At 46.0% G+C, this 23,570-nt stretch overlaps 2 pseudogenes; one reads left to right on the top strand and one right to left on the bottom strand.

The window, feature by feature from the left end:
* The first annotated feature begins 979 nt into the window (after nt 1–979).
* LOC120970985 (uncharacterized) lies at nt 980–5,947 on the top strand (annotated as a pseudogene).
* A 2,981-nt stretch (nt 5,948–8,928) lies between these two features.
* LOC109738163 (UDP-glucosyltransferase UGT13248-like) lies at nt 8,929–16,645 on the bottom strand (annotated as a pseudogene).
* Between the last annotated feature and the right edge of the window lie 6,925 nt (nt 16,646–23,570).

Below are 23,570 nucleotides of genomic sequence, written 5' to 3'. Positions count from 1 at the left end.
ATCACGTCCGCGACAATTAGACCGACTCCTGCCTGCATCTACTACTATTACTCCACACATCGACCGCTATCCAGCATGCATCTAGAGTATTAAGTTCAAAAGAACAGAGTAACGCTTTAAGTAAGATGACATGATGTAGAGGGATAAACTCATGCAATATGATATAAATCCCATCTTGTTATCCTTGATGGCAACAATACAATACGTGCCTTGCTGCCCCTAGTGTCACTGGGAAAGGACACCGCAAGATTGAACCCAAAGCTAAGCACTTCTCCCATTGCAAGAAAGATCAATCTAGTAGGCCAAACCAAACTGATAATTCGAAGAGACTTGCAAAGATAACCAATCATACATAAAAGAATTCGGAGAAGATTCAAATATTGTTCATAGATAAACTTGATGATAAACCCATAATTCATCGGTCTCAACAAACACACCGCAAAAGAAGATTACATCGAATAGATCTCCACAAGAGGGGGAGAACATTGTATTGAGATCCAAAGAGAGAGAAGAAGCCATCTAGCTAATAACTATGGACCCGAAGGTCTGAGGTAAACTACTCACACATCATCGGAGCCATGCCGTTGAATGCTTGAGCTCCTTCACAGCAAAGAATGGAATCCCCACATTCCCGCTTATCGTTCCGTTGGCCACTACTCGTCCGAATGAGCGAGCGACATGAGAATGAAGACGACGACTACGGTTGCAACAATGGTTGATGGCTAGATCAAATCCCAGGCTTGATGCTTTCCCGTAGACGGGGGAGAGGTGCCCGTGATGACTTCACCACTCTTGATGCTTTACAACTTCGGTCCTATTTTAAATAGACCTTGTATATGAATTCGTGTATGTTTTTTAGTATGTGTTCTACAACTTTGGCCTGGAGACATCCTGTGCCGGAATTCGGCCCAACTAAACACGAAGCCCTAAATAAAGGCCCACCTCTATCATCCACCTCCTCAGTCACAGACCACTCCACTATCCACTTCACTCGCCACCCCTAAATCCCCAAACCCTCGCCGGCACGCCCGCTGCCGACCATGGCTGGTCCCCGGCAAGCGCCGTTCACCAACGTCGACCCCGCGATGGAGGCCGATCTACGAAGCAGGCGGCGCGACCCGCATGAGGTGGACCGATCCACGGAGGAGCTACTCACCCGCATCTGCACCGAGCTCATCCCCGACCTGCGCGCCTCTAACGGCGTGGACCGCATCATCCTGAACGACGCCCACCTCCGCCACGCCTGCCGACTCGCCGGCCATCGTCACCGCCATCTCCACCATCCTCGAAGCGCACACGGGACCCATCCCCTACGCCCGTCTCACCTCCAGCCACATGAGCGCGTACCAGGCCCAGCTCGCGCGCTGGCTCCAGCTCCTCGCCACCAAGGGCGTCCAGGAGCTCACCCTCGTCAACTGCCCATGGCCGCTCGACGTGCCCCTTCCGACCGCGCTCTTCGGCATCGCCAGCTTCACTTGCCTCTACATCAGCCTCTGGAAGTTCCCGGACATGGCAAGATTACCGACCCGCACCTCCTTCCCCCATCTCTGGGAGCTCGACATCTGCAGCGTTGTCATGGAGGACGGGGACATCGACGTTGTCGTCGCCGAGAGAGCCCCATCCTGGAGACCTCAACATCCATGGATGCAACAAGGGGCTGCGCCTTCGCCTCGTCAGCCAGAGCCTCCGGTGCGTCCAAATTTGCAGCTCCGTTCCGGAGGACATCGCCGTGGTGAAGGTTCCTCGCCTCGAGCGGCTCATCCTGGAGGGGTTCCGGGGCAATGACGGCGGCTTGTGAACCAGGGTCAGGATTGGTGATGCTTCCAAGCTGCACGCATTAGGAATCTTGCAGCCAGGGAACACCATCCTGGAGAGGCGAGACAACATCGTCATGGTGTATACATCTCCTGTCTGTAGTCTAACAGTTTCTTCAGTTAGTAGAATGTCCAGCTGTTGGAGGTCCAATACTGGATATGTGATTTTTTTGTTCAATTGGTTTCATTCCAGGCCGGGATAAATGCGAGTTCAAGCGCCACCACTAGCGTCAAGTTCCTGAGTCTGAATGTGCGTTTCGGAAGCCACACCGATTCCAAGATGGTTCTCTCCATCCTCGGCTGCTTTCCCAATTTGGAGGCACTGCACATTATGGTATTTTATTATTTCATGTTTTGCTTACATTCATACCGGTTTCCACTATGTCTTATGTGTAGAATGTTTGTGGCAGCAGATTTTGTTCGCTGCAGATGGTGTGTTTTCAGCTTCTGATTGATTAACTACAGATAATGTACTATTATGCAATTCTCCAAATGTTGTTTCCTTTGCTTCTTTACCTCTTGTTATAGGGTCTCTCACCGTGGCCATATATCATACTACTTGGCAATATTCATGCTGTCGATGTTGTAAGTGGCATGCAGGTCTCGTTTCTGACTTTGAAATTTATACATGATAAACTAAACACATTGCCACCTACAGTTTTTTGGAGTTCCATGCGGTTTATCATGTTACTCTAAACCGTGTCACATCAGGCACTTCTCTATGGTTAATTAATACTCCCTCCGTCCCAATTTACTTGTCTTAGATTTGTCTCCGTATCTAGTGTTAGATACATCTGTATCTAGACAAATCTAAGACAAGTAATTTGGGAGGTATTTGTCATGGTTCACACCTGAAACTTTGCTTTAAAGAACAAATCTCACAAGATATGCACATGCTCCAGTGGATTTATTTGATAAACTGTGCACCTGTTAGGACCACCATCAATACAGACTTTGTTTCATTTTTCTTCAGCAACAACCTTGATTGATTGGACCATGTTTTTGTTGCGATCGACAATGGTAGCAAGCACATGAATTGTTTAATGAGATCTCTGGATATACTGTGCAACTTGTTATGTGTGAATAACAAACATGAGGAACTGCATAGTGCATACACCATATCAATTTCTGATCTTTCACGTGTTGGCTACTTGGTAAGCTAGTTGATAGTTGTTACTTTCTGCTAATTTCACATGTGGAAGTATTGATCATTGATTTGCACAGCTCTGTCGAGTGAATGATCATAACTGTCAAGCATTCCATTTATTATGAGCCATCAGGCTTTTTCTAGTCACGCCGCACTAACTTTAGGAGAGCAATCTCCACCTTTAGGGCCTGTATTTCAGCTGTGAATTTTGCAACTCACATGCAGTTCCAGACATATGGAACATATATATAATTATCTCGCTCATTCCTACCTACAGTTTGTTGGTGATCTGTGTGATATTACCTCAATGCCATGTTAGTTCTTTGCTACTAGACCATGTCATGTCATGAGTTAAGTCTGATTAACTAATTACAAAGTTTTTGTCAGGCTTCTATTTATTCTTAGCCATCAGGTCTTCTTTACACATACTACAGAGACTAGAGTACAAAATGATATTTCTGGGGGTTGCATTGCATGTTAATTTCATTTAGTTATGAAATTTGTTATGAATTCTGGGTGGTGCAAATTGCTGCCTACAATTTGCTGGAGGGGTCTGTGTAGCATGCCATATATATTGATGTTTTGCTTCTATGATGCATCGTATTAGGCAGTTATGTCTGATTAAATAATTACAAAGAAGGTGTAATGACTTGTATCTGAAAATTCTTCTTGAAGAATATATTTGGAAAAGTGTACATGTGTTAGGAGAACTACACTGCAGCTCGAATCTGTAGCCTCACTTCTAATTTTGTTATACATGAACTGTAATAATGAGGCAACCTTAGTTGCTGTTTTTCTGTACTACTAGGCTACTTGGTGTTTAGCTCTACACACGGAGATATTGGCATGTCATGTCTCAGACATATTAGTGAAATCAAGCTACTGTTTGTTACGCCATACGGGGTAGCATCTAGGTATGCCTCGTAGTATAATGTACAATATGTGTTTCACGAGTCACCACATAGGTTGGGGCTTCATTTGAGCACAATATCTGCCACCTTCCTCAGATGCTTTCCCAATTAATAAGAGGCAGAAGAAGGTGAACCACACCCCCCCCCCCCCCCCCCCCCCCGCCCCCGCGTCGTCTCCTCCGAGGCGACTCGGGGGAAACCCTAACCGCCGCCGCCGCACCCCTCCTCCCCCCTCCCCTTCCCCTCCGTCGCCGCCAGCCGGCGTGCGCTCGACACCGATGAAGGTGGCGGCGGGGGATCTGGCGGCTCCACCTCGCGTGGAGGGCCTCGGCATCCGGGGCGGCGGCCCCGGGCGGAGAGCGCCGGGTGGCCCGGGCGGCGGGCCATTCCGGCTGGAGCTAGTGAGGCGCCTCCCTCGGTCTCGCGGGGGACGAGGAGGCGTCGGTCCACGGGCGCCGGTGTGCGGCCTCCCCTGCGCGGTTGCGGCCGCCAGATGCATCTCATCCTCTCCGCCCCGATCTGCTCCTTCCATCGCCGGATCCGGGTCCTAGTGGCTTTGGCCGTTCTTCCCGGGCGCCGGCAGCGCGGATCTCGTCGAGTGGGGTTGGATCTGGGGGAAACCCCTGGCCGGCGCAGCCACATCGCAGGCGACGCCATGGGCGTCGTTCCCCTCCCTGGAGGCTGTGGTGAGGATCCTTCTTCCCCTCCTTCCGTTCCCTGCTAGGTGAAAGCCTAGGTCCCCTGTTTCGGGCGGCGACGACACATCCGTGTCGTGTTCCTTCTTGGAGGCGCAGTCCGGGGATCGCAGGGGCGGCGAGAGAGTCGGGTTGTGGGTGTGATGGTGGCGGGTGGCAGCTTGGCTCGGCGCTTCTCTGCCTTTTTTCGGTGGCTCATCGCTGTTACCCGTGTTGCTGTGACTGTGGCCGACAGCTCTAGCCCTTCGGTGTGGCTTAACCGCGGACGACGACGGTGCTCGGAATGGTGTGCTCTGTGCTAGCAGGTCTGCTCCTAGTTCCTTCCTCATGCGCAGCTTGGACGTCTTCCTCTGGGTTCTAGGGTGAACCGAGCTGCCGCCTGCCGGTGCGGCATCCTTCGAGCCAGGATGAGAGGGCAGGGGCCCTTTGCAGTGGCAGTTCCAGAGGAGTGTCTGTTCTGTCTTCGAGTTTGGCTACGATCACGAAGCTTGCGCGGTGGTGCATCCTCTCAAGTCCGTAGCTTGTCCGGTTGGTGTAGGTCGTCCTGTAGGGTGATGGCGGCAGCATGGCGTGCTTGCTATCGCTACTGCCTTAGAGTCTGTTTCGCTTTGCTCCTTGTATCAGCCGCTTGTTTCTCTTTTTGCTTTTCTTGTTAGTTGGTGTTCTTGTAATCCTGGCCGGTTGATGGCTTTGTTAATTCAAAGCCGGGCTCTTCTTGAGCCTTCGTTCTAAAATTAATAAGAGGCACTGCAAGTTATTAATTTGCGTTATATGCTCAGCATGATTCATCATAGCTGAACTTTTGAGTGATTTAGTTGCTTTTTTGTCCTGCAGTCTAAAAAATGTGATTATGAAGCTGGCAGTGCCAGGCTGAATCTCAACTTTTGGAAGCTGGTCAAGCCCACTGAAAGCGTCAAGTCGTGCATCAAGGTGTTCTCTTACAAAGAATTCCGAGGGGAGCTCGGGGAGGTTGCCTTCCTAAAGTTCTTCTTCGGGAGTGCAAGGGTGCTAAGGACTGCGTCCGTCTCCATGGCTAACCCGAGCTTCATGTGATCCTCAATGGATGAGGCAACTCATAAAGCGCAGCAAGCTTCTAACAAGATGGCCAGTAGTTGCTGCGTAATGGTGCTTCTCGGGAGCACAGGTCCTGAAGGAGGCAGGCCCTGGAGCTTCAAGACAGGTAATAATTACTCCTTTGAGGACCCTTTCTCAGTGGTGCAGATTTGCCACAAAGCTTAATATCTGTGGAGCAATGGAAGTTTTCGGATGTGAGCTATGAAGCATGTATGGTATTACGATTATAATTCAGACTTTGAGTTAAATTCGTGGTCCGATGTTTGGTGGGAAAATCATAAATACTATGCACTGATGATAGTTTGCTTGCCGTGCAACCTGTATCATCAGTTTCCCACAGTATATGCTCTTTGCAACATTTCGAGTGCAGCAGCAGCATGTTTCAACTGCCTTTTGTGCATCATGTTGTCCTGATTATCATACAGATCAATTATCAACAAAACTGTTATGGCGCCGCTAGAAGGAGGGCGCGAGAGGGCCGGCCGGGGGCCTTTTGCCCATGGCCAGGCAAGAAGGAAGGGATTTCCTTCTTAATTCTTGCTTGATTAGATTGATACATCTCCTCTCTTTATATAGAGAGGTTTACTTGACTCCCAAGCAAGCGACCCTTATCTCTAATTAACCCTAAGACTAATGGGCTATATCGCCAGCCCAGGCCCATTAGGTCCATCACGTACTCTAACACTACACCCCACCTGGACATGCAGCTTGTTCTCGAGCTGCAGCCTAACCAACTTATAATAATTACTTGACGCAACACAAACCTAACACCTAAAAACAAGCCTTTTACATCTCGGTTTGTTTTATTACTCTCAACCTGAAATGGACTAGGACGCTTTATTTTGGACCGCTTAACAAAAAGTGGACACCATCCGCACGTCGGACGTGCACGTGTACAGCCACCTGGATCCCATGGACACCATTTGAAAAAAAGGAGTGCAAGGGTAAGGCCACCTGGAAGTGGTCGCAACAGAGACCAGCAGAGGCGCCCTTGCGGCGGCCGGCGGAATGCAGTGGTGCTACGCGGTGCGCTCCTGTCGGCGACACCCTGCCTTCTCCCCACTGGACGACTGTTGGTCTGCACCGCACAGAGAAGTGTGGAGGGCTTGTGATGGAGAATGACGAAGAGGGGTGCGCCCCCCCAACCACCGATGCCGCGGACTTTGAGGTCGCTGTCCGTGGGGACGAGATCGAGGTCCTTTGCGCAGCGAAGGACAACTGGGAGGAGCAGCAGCTGCAGACCATGCATCTCCCATACACGCCGACGTGCTAGGAGGCCGCGCGTAGCAGCCTGCAGCCTCACCGCCACCGACACGTGGCGCGTAGCGATCCAAACCGGAAGCGGTGACGGCGACGGCGGGAACTTCATCTGCTGGATGGGGACGCCCTGGTAGATCGGGATTCCGGCCGACGCGGTCAATGCGGGGCCGGAGCTGACCGGCGGGGGCCGCTGCAGCTGCAGCGGCTGCTGCGGCGTCGTGCCGGGCAGTGGCAGCGGCTGCTGCGGCAGAGCGCCGGGCGCGACGGAGGGCACCAGGAGCGGCGGCTGCCACTGCAGCCAGGGCGGGGCGGTGGATGGCAGCTGCAGCGGCTGCTGCAGCGGCCCGGCGAGCACGAAGGAGGCCGCCTGGTGCGGCGGCTGCCACGGCGGCGCGGTGGCGGCGAGGGGCGGCGCAGCCTGGTGCGGCCCGTAAGACCCGGCCAAGAACAGGCGGGTCTCCTGGACCGCCTGGGTTAGGTCCCGCAGCCCTCCCCCTTCCCGTACAACCTACGCCCTAGACCCGGCCAAGAACAGGCGGATCTCCTGGACCGCCTGGGTTAGGTCCCGCAGATCCTAGCGGGGGCTGCAGCGGTCCAACCAGCATCGCGGTGGCCCCGGGCTGCGGTGGCTGCCAGGGCGGTGGCGGCGAGGACCCGGGTGGTGTGGGTGACATGGCGAGGGCTGGCGCCGGCCACGGCGGCTATTGGGGCGCGGCGGTGGGCGGCGGCGGAAGCGTCCAGTGGTGGTGTAGAGGCCCGGTCGGCGCCGAGGGTGTCGAATACCACGGCAGGGCAGCTGGCACGGTCGCGGCGGCCGGCGGCAAGGGCGGCGGCGGCCCGTAGGAGCCGGCGAGGTATAGTAGTATGCCCTGGAGGGCGGTGACGAGATCGTTGAGGACGCCGGTCATCTCCAGCGTGGAGTAGACCAGCGGCGCGATGGAGGGTGGTGGCGGCGGACCCGTGGAGGGGGGCGGCGACTGGCCGGTAGAGGCGCCGGCGGTGGAGCCCAGCGGCGCAATGGGGAGGGCTAGCGGCGCAGTGGAGGGGATTGGCGGCGGCGCGGTGGTGGTGGGCAGCGGCCGGATTGGTGGTGGTGCAGACATCGTCGAAACCGATCTACCTGATACCAAGGTGTTAGGGGCTAGGGTTCTGCCGGTTCTAGGGCGGAGATTGTAGGGGAAAGATGGAGGAAGACAAGGACGAGGGCGCGGCGGCCGGCGGCTGGGCGCCGTCCTTGCGTGGTGGAGAAGAGGCGGCGGCGGCGGCGGCGCAAGAGGCGGCTAGGGTTAGGTCTCCCGGCTCCCTAAGGAAAGCCGAGCAAATAATGATTGCTTCTTGCTTGATTAGATTGATACATCTCCTCTCCTTATATAAAGAGGTTTACTTGACTCCTAAGCAAACGACCCTAATAATGATAAGATAATTGGGCTAAGACCCTAATAACAATAAGATAACTTGGGCCACAGTCCACTGGGCTAAGCCCCTAATATGTCGGTCATAACAAAAACATTCCAGTTGTCTTTAGGCATGCATTGCTATGATCAGATATATACCTTCGCAGTGCATGGCTAAATATTTTTGGTCAATATGGCTTAATACACCAGGAGGTACCATTTCGTTTCAGGCATTTTGCCTGCATGTCTCGTTGAGCCTGTCAATCTTATTAGATTATAGCAGTGCTTATAAATATTTTGTTACCTGTGGCACTCTTATCTCTTTTATCATTTAGTTAGAAATTTTCTTTGATCTGTGATTTCGCATTGCATTGCTTCTCGACTCGGCAAAGAAGAAGCGGACCGATGTGATGTGTAAATTGTTTTGTCCACAAGGATCCATTACTTTGTGTATGAATCCTTTGATGTGATGTGTAAATTTCACATTACATTTTGCCTGCATATACAACGAGCGCTCTTATTCATGTGCATATATGCTCTGATAGCAGGACTAGACTGAATCAGCTCTTATTTTGCTCCTTCCGATCTCCAACAAGTAGCTTACTGTTCGATTTTACAACAGGTAGTTTTCAGCTACCGCGTGATTTTGTTATGCAGATTGATTTCAAGAACAAGGGACTCAAAACTTTCAGTGTAGGCTAAGGAACTTGGGAAAATCTCCATAATTAATTGTTTTTCTTGGTTCGATAAATACTTGGCTGCAAAATCTGCAATATTCTTGTCTGAGCGCCCTCCTTCAGACATAGCCGCTTTGGACTTCTACCTTTTGCATCCACATAGAAACATTCGTCTTGCGCTCCTTCCCACCCATCACCTCTCCACATCTTCCCTTCTCACCTAGCCCTTCTCATCTTGACGCGCATGCAGGCTGATCCCCCACGCTCTCCACATACTTTGCAGTGGTTCGTTGGTCCACCCATTGCGGCATTGTGATCATGGGTGCGCCGGTGAAAATTCTATCAGCCGTCGAGGCCCATTCACAATGCATCAAGAAACAACCTGAAATCAAGATGATTGTGCTGGAATTTAGTCTATTTTGGGACAGCCCAATAACTATTTCAGAAATTCCTAAATAAATCCTAGAGGCCCACTTAGCCCATTTGTGCAAGGCAAGGGATACTACTAAAGTTTAGTCCCACATTGCTAGTTTAGTGGGAGCTGGACCTTCTTATAAGGGAGGTTCTTTCCCCACTTTTATGAGCATGAGAGCAAGAGGGACATCCACGCGCACTCCTCCTCCGCCGCGCCGCTGGTGTTCCAATCTCTGAGCTGCTGCTATCTTCCGGCTTGCGGCGTGCACCGCGAGTCGGGACAGTAGGCCGACTACTGACTTCTTCATCACGGACTCCGACGACTACTTCCCCGACGTCCAGTGCTTCTGTTGCTGTAGTCCCGCACGTGTTCTTGTTCTTTGTGTTAGGAGTCCTGCTACAGTTCTTGCCTCTAGTTTCTGCCCTACACATGTTAGGTTCTACTTCGCATATGCAATTTCATCTAGTGTCTGTTCTAGATGTGTTTAGTTCAAGTTCATATATGCAGATGCTATTTACCTTCTTTCTGTCAGATTGCATGACTTGCTTTACCTTTGCTATATTAGTCATGCTTTATCTAGTATTTCCGTTAGCAAAATTATTTGGTAAATTGCTCATATTTCCAACAATCCAAAAACCTTATTATAGGCAATTTACACCAAGTGGTTTTGCTGCTTCCATGAGACCTCCTATGTTTGAGGGTATCCACTATAAGAGGTGGCGCGTGAGAGCAGTCTTATGGTTTCAAACCATGAGTTGCTATGACGCCACTCTTGGCAAACCTGAAGGAGAGCTTGATGCTCAACAGGCACAAGCTTTTCAGAAAATGGATACTCTGTTTAAGGCTGCTCTCTTGAGTGTTCTTGGTGAGAACATAGTTGATGCTTATGCGTCAATTGATAATGGAAAAGATATGTGGGATGCACTTGAGGCCAAGTTTGGGGTCTCGGATGCTGGTACTGAGCTGTACATCATGGAGCAATTCTATGATTACAAGATGACCGAAGAGCGCTCCGTGGTTGAGCAAGCTCGTGAGATACAGTCATTTGCCAGAGAACTTGAGCACTTCAGTTGTATGCTACCGGACAAGTTTGTTGCCGGAGGTATCATCACTAAGCTTCCTCCTTCGTGGAGGAACTTTGCTACCTTACTGAAGCATAAGAGACAGGAGTTTTCCGTCCCGGATCTCATTGGCACTCTTGAGGTTGAAGAAAAGGCGAGAGCAAAGGACACACGTGCTCGAGGTATTGAGGGAGGATCTAGTGCCAATCTGGTACAGAAGAAGAACTTCCATCCCCACAAGTTCAAGAACAAGGGCAAGTTTGATGGTAAAGCAAAGTTTTATGGGAAGAACAAGGTTGTGCAACACACGAACTTCAAGAAGAAGAACGACAAGAAGAAAGGTGTTTGTCATGTGTGTGGGGATCCTGATCATTGGGCTCCTAGTTGCCCTAATCGCTATGACAAGCGTCATCCTGGGAAAGGCGGCAAGAACGCTAATCTTGTCATTGGAGACACTGACATGAAGGATGCTGGGTATGGTATATTTCCCACTATTCTTTCAGTATGTCATTCTCCTGATTGGTTCATTGACACGGGTGCTAATGTGCATGTATGCGGTGATATTTCCATGTTTTCGTCTTATCAGACCACAAGGACTTCTACCGTGCTGATGGGCAATGGTTCAAGTGTTTCTGTTCGTGGTGTTGACACGGTCGATCTGAAGTTTACTTCGGGGAAGATCGTGCGGCTGAAGAACGTGCATTATGTCCCCTCCGTCAATAAAAATCTTGTTAGCGGATCTCTTCTATGTAGAGATGGCTATAAGCTTGTCTTTGAGTCGAATAAATTTGTAATATCCAAGTATGGAACCTTTGTTGGTAAAGGCTATGAGTCGGGAGGCCTGTTTCGTTTATCCTTGTCAGACGTTTGCAATAAAGTTGTTAATCATGTTTGCAACAATAGTGAATCAAATGTGTGGCATTCACGTCTTTGTCATGTTAACTTTGGTTGCATGTCGCGACTAGCGAAGTTGAACTTAATCCCTAGTTTCACCACCGTCAAGGGATCTAAGTGTCAAGTTTGTGTGCAAGCTAAGCAACCTCGTAAGTCTCACACGACTGCGGAAAAGTGAGATCTTTCACCACTAGAGCTCATATATTCAGATCTACGTGAAATGAATGGTGTTTTGACAAAAGGTGGAAAGAAATATTTCATGACGTTAATTGATGCTCCACTAGATAGTGCCGTGTGTATCTTCTGAAATCTAAGGATGAGGCTTTGAACTTTTTCAAGATCTATAAAGCTGAAGTGGAAAACCAACTTGATCGGAAAATCAAGTGGCTTAGGTCCGACCGTGGTGGAGAGTATTTTTCCAATGAATTTGATGCTTTTTGTGCGGAACGTGGTATAATCCATGAAAGGACGCCTCCCTATTCACCTTAGTCAAATGGGGTGGCCGAAAGAAATAACCGTACTCTAACAAATTTGGTTAACGCCATGTTAGACACATCGGGTCTCTCCAGGACATGGTGGGGGGAGGCGATATGGACTGCATGTCATGTCCTAAACCGAGTTCCCACAAAGAATAAAGAGATAAGTCCATTCAAGGAATGGGAGAAGAAAAGATTAAAACTCTCTTATCTACGAACCCGGGGTTGTTTGGCGAAAGTCAATGTGCCAATTCCAAAGAAGCGCAAGCTTGGACCAAAGACCGTGGATTGTGTTTTCCTGGGATATGCTTTTCATAGCATTGGTTATAGATTCTTGGTTGTAAAATCTGAGGTACCTGACATGCATGTCGGTACGATCATGGAATCGAATGATGCGACTTTCTTTGAAGATATCTTTCCAATGAAGGATATGGCTACCTCATCTAATCAGGAGATGCCTAGTTCATCGAATCAGGAACCAGTTACAATTACCGAACCTGCCATTTCGACGGAACACTTTGAAAATCATGGGAGGAGAACAATAAAGTTCCTACTAGGAGCAAGATACAGAGGACTGCAAAGTCCTTTGGTGATGATTTTCTTGTGTATCTCATAGATGATACTCCCAGTTCTATTTCAGAGGCCTATGCATCTGAAGATGCTGACTAATGGAAGGAAGCGGTTCGTAGCGAGATGGATTCCATCTTGGCGAATGAAACTTGGGAGATAACTGATCGTCCTTATGGGTGCAAACCTATAGGATGCAAATGGGTATTCAAGAAGAATCTTAGGCCTGATGGTACTATTGAAAAGTACAAGGCTCGGCTCGTGGCTAAGGGTTATACCCAAAAGGAAGGTGAAGACTTCTTTGATACTTACTCACATGTGGCCCGACTGACCACTATTCGAGTTCTACTTTCACTAGCTGCCTCACATGGTCTTCTTGTTCATCAAATGGATGTTAAGACTGCTTTTCTAAATGGAGAGTTGGACGAGGAAATTTATATGGGACAACCAGATGGGTTTGTACTAGATGGTCAGGAAGGAAAAGTGTGCAAGTTGCTGAAGTCTTTGTATGGACTCAAGCAAGCACCCAAACAGTGTCATGAAAGTTTGAAAGATCTTTAACAGCTGCAGGCTTTGTTGTGAACGAAGCTGACAAATGTGTGTACTATCGCCATGATGGGGGCGAGGGAGTTATGCTTTGCTTGTATGTTGACGACATACTGATTTTAGGAAAAAAATTTAATGTTATTAAGGAGGTCAAGGATTTCCTATCTCGTTGTTTTGAGATGAAGGATTTAGGAGTGGATGATGTCATTCTGAACATCAAGTTGTTGAGAGACGATGATGGTGGGATTACATTGCTTCAATCTCACTATGTAGAAAAGATCTTGAGTCGCTTTGGCTATAGTGACTACAAGCCCTCTCCAACACCATATGATGCGATTGTGTTACTTCAAAAGAATCGAAGAATTGCTAGAGATCAATTGAAATATTCTCAGATTATTGGCTCGCTTATGTACTTAGCCAGTGCTACAAGACCTGACATCTCTTTTGCTGTTAGCAAACTGAATCGGTTTGTCTCAAAACCAGGAGATGTGCATTGGAAAGCTCTAGAGAGAGTTTTGCCTCATTTGAAAGGCACTGCGAATTATGGAATTCACTACACCGGGCACCCAAAGGTGCTTGAAGGGTATAGTGACTCAAACTGGATCTCAGATGCTGATGAGATAAAGGCCACGAGCGGTTATGTATTCACTCATGGAGGTGACGCTGTTTCTTGGAAGTCTTGCAAGCAGACCACCTTAACGAGGTCATCAATGGAAGGAGAACTCACAGCACTAGATACAGCTAGGGTCGAAGCAGATGGGCTTCGTCGGCTCTTGAATGACTTGCCGGTTCTTGAGAAACCTGCACCGGGTATCCTTATGAACAGCAACAATCAAACTGTAATCACGAAAGTGAGCAGCTCAAAGGATAACAAGAAATCATCAAGACACATTCAGAGAAGGTTAAAATCCGTCAGGAAAATGAGAAACTCCGGAGTTATTGCATTGGATTATATCCAAACGTCTAAAAATCTGGCAGATCCTTTTACTAAGGGTCTATCACGTAATGTGATAGATAATGCATCGAGGGAGATGGGTATGAGACCCACAATATGAGTTGTTCACAGTGGTAACATATTCTTTGTGATCGGAGATCTCGTGAATTAGATGTGGAAGACAAGCTGTTGATCAACTGAGAGGAGAGTATCCTTACTATTAACAATACTACTCCATGAAGATGCAATATTCTCCTAATCTGCATGGCAGGTTGATGTATATCTTAATGTGTTATAAGTGGCTCTTTTAAGCAGAGATGTTGTCCTGCAGAACATCTTTTGAAGAACACACCTATATAAGTCTGATTGTTAAACGTCGCAATCTATGAGAGTAAGGTTCTCTTTAGTAAACTCATGAAAGGTCACGGAGTATGACGCGTAAGCTCCACCCGTGGGGAAGACCCACGGTAGCCTAGTATCAGTCAAGGCTTTGTGTGAAGCTAGATTCGCAGAAAACTTGCAGTTCAAGGTCCAGTCCATTGTTCAAGTTGCTTACTAGTGTAGCATAGAGTTCTAGGTGGAAGTTCAACTTAATAGTCTCCACTGCAATACCGGTATATAAAACAGTGTTTTGAAACCAAAGGCAAATTTCCGTGTGCCTCTGGGATCTGGTGGGGGATTTCTGGAATTTAGTCTATTTTGCGACAACCCAATAACTATTTCAGAAATTCCTAAATAAATCCTAGAGGCCCACTTAGCCCATTTGTGCAAGGCAAGGGATACTACTAAAGGTTAGTCCCACATTGCTAGTTTAGTGGGAGCTGGACCTCCTTATAAGGGAGGTTCTTTCAACACTTGTATGAGCATGAGAACAAGAGGGACATCCACGCGCGCTCCTCCTCCACCGCCCGCCTCGCCACGCCACGCCACGCCACGCCTCGTCACGACGCGCCGCGGGTTGCGGGAATGAGCCGAGCCGATGTCTAAATTTTTGCCACGCACTACGGGTATACGAAAGGTCACTCGGGAGCTGGAAAGATTTTGCTGTAGTGGATATTGAATACGAACGCTGCACCCTTTGGCTTCTGCCTGTTCGTTTCATCTCCCTCGTTCCCTTCAGCTCCCGGCGCAGCCTCTCGCCTCCTTCTCTTGCGCCTATAAAAGGGAGGTCGCTCCTCTCAGAGAGATGCACCAGAACTTCTTCTTCCTCTCGCCACCGGTTCCAATCTCTAAGCTGCTGCTATCTTCCTCATACCAGCTAGCGGCGTGCACCGCGAGTCGGGACAGTAGGCCTCCGAAACCGCACCACTTTGAGTCCTTTACGGTAGAAGGGTGATAAGGATTTTGGGGAGCGCTCCGAGCGACTACTGACTTCTTCATCACGAACTCCGACGACTACTTCCCCGACGACGACTTCTTCCCCGACGTCAACAACCTCATCGATGACATGGCTGGAGATGATGTCGACCCCAAGTCCAGTGCTTCTGCTGCTGCTGTCCCGTACGTGTTCTTGTTCTTTCTGTTAGGAGTCCTGCTACAGTTCTTGGCTCTAGTTTCTGCCCTACATATGTTAGGTTCTACTTCGCATATGCAATTTCATCTAGTGTCTGTTCTAGATGTATTTAGTTCAAGTTCAGATATGCAGATGCTATTTACCTTCTTTCTGTCAGATTGCATGACTTGCTTTATCTTTGCTATATTAGTCATGCTTTATCTAGTATTTCCGTTAGCAAAATTATTTGATAAATTGCTCATATTTCCAACAGATTGTAGGCTTAATTTGTATTCATTTGACACATTTCACTGCAATTGTGAGCCGTCTTGCTACAAGTGCAGAAGTGGGTTCATTTCATACCGTTGGACCTATGAGTCAACACCTGCAGCTGAGGGAAAAATGGAACAATTAGTCTCGTGGTTGCATTTCAAATGATGTTGCATTTGTCAAGTAGTTCTTGGGGCAACTTATCTGTCTCTTTGGTTGTTGGACCTCAACTCCCGAGGAAAGGTTTGTCGAGGGGCTGCACAGTCCATGACATAGCTCTTCCAATTGAATAGTTTCGAGGATGGCGATTGTGTCGTAGGATGTGAGGAGCACAGAGCAAGGAGCCTGCTTGTCGAGCCATGCCATGCAGAACGCTAAGATGCAAGGTCGAAGCCATAGGTCTTGTTCGATGGCAGACGATCGTCGTCTACGTAGAATGACGGCAATGTCTGGGCAATTGTGTTTGCGCGCCATTTTGCTTCCATGTAATCTGCCGCCTCAATAAGAAAGCTGTTATATGACTTTGCGCACAATGGTGCAGGCTAGAGCAATATATTTACATTTGAATTTTACAACATCTGTAATCCATTTGAGAATCTTAAGACGTAAAAATTATATTTTTTTTGTTTCATAACATGTCAAAATTTCTTGTTCTGGTCAAAAGTCACGGTTCTATGTTTGTTTGGCAAGATTACGTTCAGCTAACCAAAACCATAAACACGTGGTGCTCACTGCTCACATTTGGCTCGAGTTAGCGGAAGGAGTTGACGACCATGTGGTCCACCTCGTCCAGCGGGGTACCACTCCGGCGCGGTGACGAACTCGACGCCGAGCCTCCCCTGTAAGGCACTCCCATCCACGAGCGGCAGCAGCACCGGCCCAACAACGGCGCATACGGACGGTCTACAACCTTGATGTCGGCGAGCTTGTCGGGCTTGGAAATGTGCTCTGCAATTCTAACAAGCCTTTTCTCTCCATTGTGAGGTTCAGTGAGGCACAATAGATCTTTTCTAGGCATTTATAAATGTTGGAGTTGATGACGAGTTCATATATGAGACCATACAAATAAATAAATACATTTCTATCCACATGTGAGACTAGTAATGAGTTTTCGTTATATTTTCTATCCACATGTGGCACCATACAAATAAATAAATAAAGATCTTTTCAACGTGCTTATACTTGCAATTCTAACTCTAACGTGGCGATAGACGTTGTTCTCCTATTTGGTCCACAATCTTGTGCATTCAACTTACTCATGCATGCTCATATTCCTATGTTTCAAAATTCAAAATGTTATATCACAATTAATCTTGCAAATAACGCACTATGGTCGCTTAAGATTATCCAGCGACTGAAGGATGAGCTTTAGTTATATTTTCTCTCTCTTTTTAATCACGACTCACATAACAACGACAAGACATCAACATCTTTGGACAATCTCCTAATTAAGCAAAGGGCATTGTGCTAGTATCTGAATAATTCCATGACAGGTGCGAGAATGGATTAATCGTGCCTTGGTGTCCACCGCTTGGGGTCTTGGCGCATAAGGCCATAGGCATTATATGAGAAATTTTGTATTTTTTGCTATAAATATAAGTTTTATGAGGGGTTCTATATTGCACTTTTTGACTTGCATGTTGTTCCATGATGCACTGCAGATGAAATTTAGCAACGGAAGTAATGGTTGCTGGCGTGCCAATGGTGGCAATGCCATGGTCCACAGACCAGTCAACCACATCAAAGTCGGTGGAGAGCGCATGTGAGATGGAGAGGTGCATCTTGATGGTGATGGATGAGGAGAAAAATGAGAAGTGTCATACAAATGTTGCAAAGTGGATGAAGAAGGCAAATGAGGCAATGCAGGAAGGAGGGAATTCAGATAAGAAATGGTTGCATCCATGTATTAACGGAGCTCAATTTGGATCCAGTTATCCAGGTATGTTTGTAGTTAAACTGTAATTCATCACTGATTGTCTGGTTCAACGTACATGTGTTGATCGAGGAGTATTCTTCCTCTTCACTATACAATACAATCTCATCAAGAAGTCGTGTATGAAGTTAAAGCTTCTTGTATAGGTCACCTTTATAAGAATCCGGTTTATATATGGCGATACCTGAATTGACTATATGGAGAGTTTGGATTTGTCTAGTTTTGTGCAAGCTGAAAAAAGCACACTCATACAGTAACTTGACACGAGAGAATACACTAAAAATTATCATGGTTGAGAAATACACCGTACACCAATGACAAATTTTCTTTTCCCCTAAGATATACTCCATTTGTTCCGTTATGTAAGGGATAGTAACACTCAGCCGTTGTCCAGTTGCACATTCCAATAAATACCCAATGAAACTATATAAAATCCATATATATGAAAATAACCTTTGGAGTTTACTCTTAACATAGTCAAATGTTGTAGACATTTCAAAGCTTCATGGAATATGTACCAACATAATTCTTAATAAAATTTCCTCATACAATATATCACGTATGGTATTAATATACAAAGTATAGCAATGTATGCACATAAGATACATCATCGTACACAGTTTACGGACGCATATGAACTATACATAGGGTATGGGGACCTTAGTTATTTGAGAACTGTCACTAGTAGAAAAAGGATCAAATGTGAGACACATTAGTGCCGGTTTGCATTTGAGCCGGCACTAATGTGTCCATTAGTGCCGGTTCAAACGGCTAGGCGGGAGGAGATCTTTAGTACCGGTTCGTGGCGAACCTTTAGCGGCGGTTCGTGCCACGAACCGGTACTAATGAGGCTGTGGCCCCACGAGCACCTTTAGTACCGGTTCGTGGCATGAACCGGTACTAGAGTTTCTTACTAAGCTGTTTTTTAGTCCCACCTCGCGAAGAGAGAGGCACTAGGAGCGGTTTAAAAGCCCTGAGTGCAGAGACGATGAAGAAGAGGCGCAATGCTCACCTTCACGTTGCGTAGCTTCAAGCCTTGAGTAATAGGGTAGAGTGCATGGAGCTATGTGCAGTGCAGTCTACACTATTCCGAAAGGCTTGAAGCTAATTAACGAGCTTTGCGTCTCTTTTTTATTTTTAATAACTTATTACAACTCCGGACTTCTTGCGTTACGGCAAAAACTGGATGCACTTCGTGTACAAACTGGACAATACGGCAAAAACTGGATGCACTTCGTGCACAGACTGGACAATCTCTTTCGAAGTATTAAGGCCGGTTTCGGATGAAAACTCATCTGTTACACCGGCACTTCATTTAGTACCGGTTCATGCCACGAACCGGTACTAAAGAGAATGGGGCCCGGCCAGCACCTTTAGTACCGGTTCGTGGCACGAACCGGTAGTAAAGAGGTTGTGGCAGGCTGTTTTTAGTCCCACCTCGCTCCCCTAGCAAGATTTTTACCACCTTAAATATGTTACTTCTCAAACTATCACAAGCACTTGGTCTTCATTGAACTCTATGTGTAGAATTTGTGGTCGCAATATGAGTCTTCACAGGTTTCTAAACCGTTGAGGACTCATATTGACAATTCAGATTGTACACAAAAAGATCATTTATAATCAATGTATTTTTTATGATAATCATCTCGTGTACAAACTGGACGCACCTCGTGTACAAACTGGACAATCTCTTTCGGAGTATCAGGGTTTCGGACGAGAACTCATCTGTTACACGGGCACTTCAATGTTTTTTAAACTTATTTGAACTCCAGCCTATTTTTGCGTTCAGTATGCATCACTCAAAGCGACGTCATCAATTTCCAACACGTTCTGACATCATTTGCTGTTTTTCAGTCATTTACCGATTTGTTTAGAGAGCTAAATGACGGTGAAATTGAAAATCACTACAAAATGAACTCTGAAAATGTTGGAACTTGGCATGGTATCATCATTTCACCCGCATAGCATGTGCAAAAGAGTAGAGAGGGTCACGGCGAAAACTGGACGCACCTCGTGTACAAATTGGACAATCTCTTTTGGAGTATCAGGGTTTCGGACGAGAACTCATCTGTTACACGGGCACTTCAATGTTTTTTACTATTTGAACTCCAGCCTATTTTCGCGTTCAGTATGCATCATTCAAAGCGGCGTCATCAATTTCCAACACGTTCTGACATCATTTGCTATTTTTGAGTCATTTACCGATTTGTTTAGAGAGCTAAATGACGGTGAAATTGAAAATCACTACAAAATGAACTCTGAAAATGTTGGAACTTGGCATGGTATCATCAGGACTTCGGACGAGAACTCATCTTTTACATGGGCACTTCAATGTTTTTTAAACTTATTTGAACTCCAGCCAATTTTTGCGTTCAGTATGCATCATAATAAAATAGAAAATAAATAAAACAGAAAAGACAAAAACTATATAAAAAATTACTCAAAAATAAATAATGCAGAAAAGAAAAAACTATATAATTTTTTTATATTCACAAAGAAACTAAATACAGCAAAAAAAAACTACTCAGAAACAAATAGAAGAAAATTAGATAAAAAATTGTTCTAAGGTTTGCAAATACAGGCCCAGAAGGGCCAGCAGGCTCACAGGGCAGCGCGCCGAAGTTAGGCCCAGAAGCCTGCTATATAGAGAAGTTCGAAGGAGCAGCCGCGGCTGGGTTTATAAACCAGTGCGGCTGCCCTTCGCTCGGCGAGGTGGGACTAAACATTATGCACCGCCGGTGGCAGCGCACAACCATTAATACCGGTTGGTGGCTCCAACCGGTACTAATGAGTGGGCCTTTAGTACCGGTTGGAGCCATGAACCGGTACTAAAGGGGCAGTTTCCCGCCCCTTGGCCTGGCGAAAATGTGCCTTTAGTACCGGTTGGTGGCTCCAACCGGTACTAAAGGCCCCTCCTATATATATGGCACTTATGAAAAATTCAGTTTCATCGACCACCACTTCTTCTCCAACTACTTCGCGCGACATCGCCGTCGCCGCCGCGCCGTCGCCCATCGCGCGCCGCACTCGGAGGCCCCGCCGCCCTCGCCGCCCCCGCCGCCCGTCGTTGCCGTCACCGCCGTCGCCCCGTACTACGTCGCCATCTCGATCGCGCCGTCGCCCCCGGCCCTCCGCTCGTCGTCGCGCCGTCCCCGTCGCATCGCCGTCTCGCGCCGCCGCCGCCCCCCGCTCGTACACACACATACACACACACATAGACACACACACACACACATTGTTTTTACTTATTTTCTGTTTTCTGTTGTTTAGATTAATGTTAGATAAATTACGTAGATAAGAATGTTAGAATGTTAATGTTAGATGAATTATATGGAAAAGATGTTAAATATTAACGTCAATTTTAGATGAATTAGCTAGATATTAATTAGGTATATATATGAGATTTGAACTAGTTGAATTAATATAACTAGTTTATTTTTAGTATGAAAATTAATAGAACAAGTTTATTTTTAGTAAGAAAATTTAGGTATATGAGATTATTTGAACTAGTTGAATTAATATAACTAGTTTATTCTTAGTAATGCTTAGTGGAACTAGTTGAATTAGTAGAACTAGTTTATTTTCAGTAAGAAAATTTAGGTATATGATATTTGATGATCTAATTAAAATATTACTATATATAGCTACTTTATATATTTTAGTAAGAAAATTAATAGAACTAGTTTATTTTTAGTAAGAAAATTAGATATCTGAGATTTGATGATCTAATTAAAATATTACTATATAGAACTAGCTACTTTATTTTAGTAAGAAAATTAATAGAACAAGTTTATTTTTATTAAATGCTTAGTTGAATTAGTTGAATTAATAGAACTAGTTGAACTAATAGAAGTAGTTGAATTAATAGAACTAGTAAGTGTTTAATGTTTCACCTATATGAACATAGGAAATGTCGTCTGACGATGAAAAAGATTTCATTAAGTGTGAATACTGTGAAGACCAGCGCGGTCTGTGCGACAGAAATTTCATTGTTTGATGATAAGCGCTTCAACATCAAGCTGGATGAGACCTTCGAAGTGGATACAGTAAGTCACAACGACAAGTATTTTTTCGTAATTAAGCATGACTTATATATGCTTCATTTGCTTCAACTTATTATTTTAAATTTTCACTATTCTACTAGCGCATCCCCTGCCATGCAAGAATTTTTGTCTTGGATAAGATAGGTTTCAGTGCTATGGAAACCATGGAGGTAAAGAGAGTTTACCTGAAGACCGAGCATGGTTATACTTTCAACGTCAAATTATACATTGCAGACACGTAAACCTATTTTGAATGCAAAACTTGGCAAGCACTATGCAAGGCTTATGCATTTGAGCCTGATATGGTTATCACCTTTGATATTCGTCCGGAAGATGATATAGAAGGTAATAGAGACATCTGGGTCGATGTGCACACGCCTCCAGTTCTACCATTAGGTGAGTTTCTCAACCATATTTATGCCTTTGATATTGTTTATTCAAAAATAATTGACAACTAATTTCTATTGACAGCTTATTTCCATTCAAGCAAACATGTCCGGCGCTTGGTAGACAGGACCTACTACTGTCCCGGAGCTGAACTAAACTGCGAGGAGATAAGTCATTATGTTTCATGGCTTGAGGATCTTCATATTGTTAAGAAAAATTTTCTTCCTGCACTTAGAAATGTTAGTACTCAAAATGTGCGACCAATAGTGACCGTATTGAACTACGGTCACATCTATTTACGAAAGATGGTAACATTTTTACTATTTATCCTCAGTGCATCTTTTGCATACATTATTTTTTTGCTAAACTTTCATTGGTAAGTATATTACTTACTATACGATGTTCTTCAACAGGGACTCCCGATGACAGTTGTGCCTCAGTGGATTGAGACTAAAGGTCACATGTCAATGGTTAGCTTACGGCCAAGATATCCTACATTGCACATGAGTGCATTCAGGATTTCTAAAAGCGATGAATGCTTAATAGTGAAAGATTGGAGCAAAATTGTTAACGATCCCAGCAGAGAAGTACTAGGGGGCAGCAATGAGAAGCATAGCCCACGATTAGGAGACAGGTTCATCTGCATGCTCCAGTATGATGAATCAGGAAAGCTATACATGTTCTATGCTATTTTACCTGAGAGAGAGCAGCAGGAGTGATTTAGCTACTTCATGCTCTTAGTACTTTTGTCCTCTCATGTCCGTGTTCTTCGTCCTGAACTTAAGCTCAAAGGGTGATTTGCTTTTGTGGTGTTATGAACGCTTATAATATGATGACCATGTTGAACTCGATGATATCTTTGCTTCTGGTACAAGTGAATGTTTTTTCTTTAAGCTAGTGTTGGTGCTGATTAGATAGCGGTAATGACTATGATGATTAAACAGTGGTAATGACGACTATGATGATTTTTAGCTAGCTAATTTACTGTTGTTGATGATATGATGCAAGAGTTTTTATATTAATATGATGATGAGGATGATGAGTTATTATATCATTTATAAAAGAAACCGCAGATTAGTTTCAGCTGGATGTATCCTAGCTAAGTGATCAAGTATATGCCATATCCATATTATACTTGATCACTTAATTATAGGTGATCAAGTATAATATGGATATGGCATATACTTGATCACTTAGCTAGGATCCACATGCATCCAGTCAAAACTAATCTGCGGTACTTTCACCTAATGATTTAACAACTAAAATAATCACTAAATTAAATTGAAAACACAAAATAAGGAAAAATAAAAAATAATACCAAAATACACCCAAACATTTAGTACCGGTTGGTGTTACCAACCGGTACTAATGTCCTGCACGCACCCGGGCCTGGCTCGTGCCACGTGGTGGCACTTTAGCGCCGGTTCGTGATGAACCGGTACTAAGGGGGGGGGGCTTTAGTCTCCACTCTTTAGTGCCGGTTGCAGAACCGGCACTGAAGGCCCTTACGAACCGGCGCTAAAGTCCGGTTCTGCAGTAGTGTGTGATTATGCATGATTAGGTGGCATTTGACGATCATC

The sequence above is a fragment of the Aegilops tauschii genome, chromosome 2 (genome assembly GCF_002575655.3).
Source record: "Aegilops tauschii subsp. strangulata cultivar AL8/78 chromosome 2, Aet v6.0, whole genome shotgun sequence".
NCBI classification, from domain to species: domain Eukaryota; kingdom Viridiplantae; phylum Streptophyta; class Magnoliopsida; order Poales; family Poaceae; genus Aegilops; species Aegilops tauschii.
The sequence above is the reverse complement of the archived record's forward strand: the minus strand, read 5'-3'. Positions and strand labels throughout refer to the sequence as shown.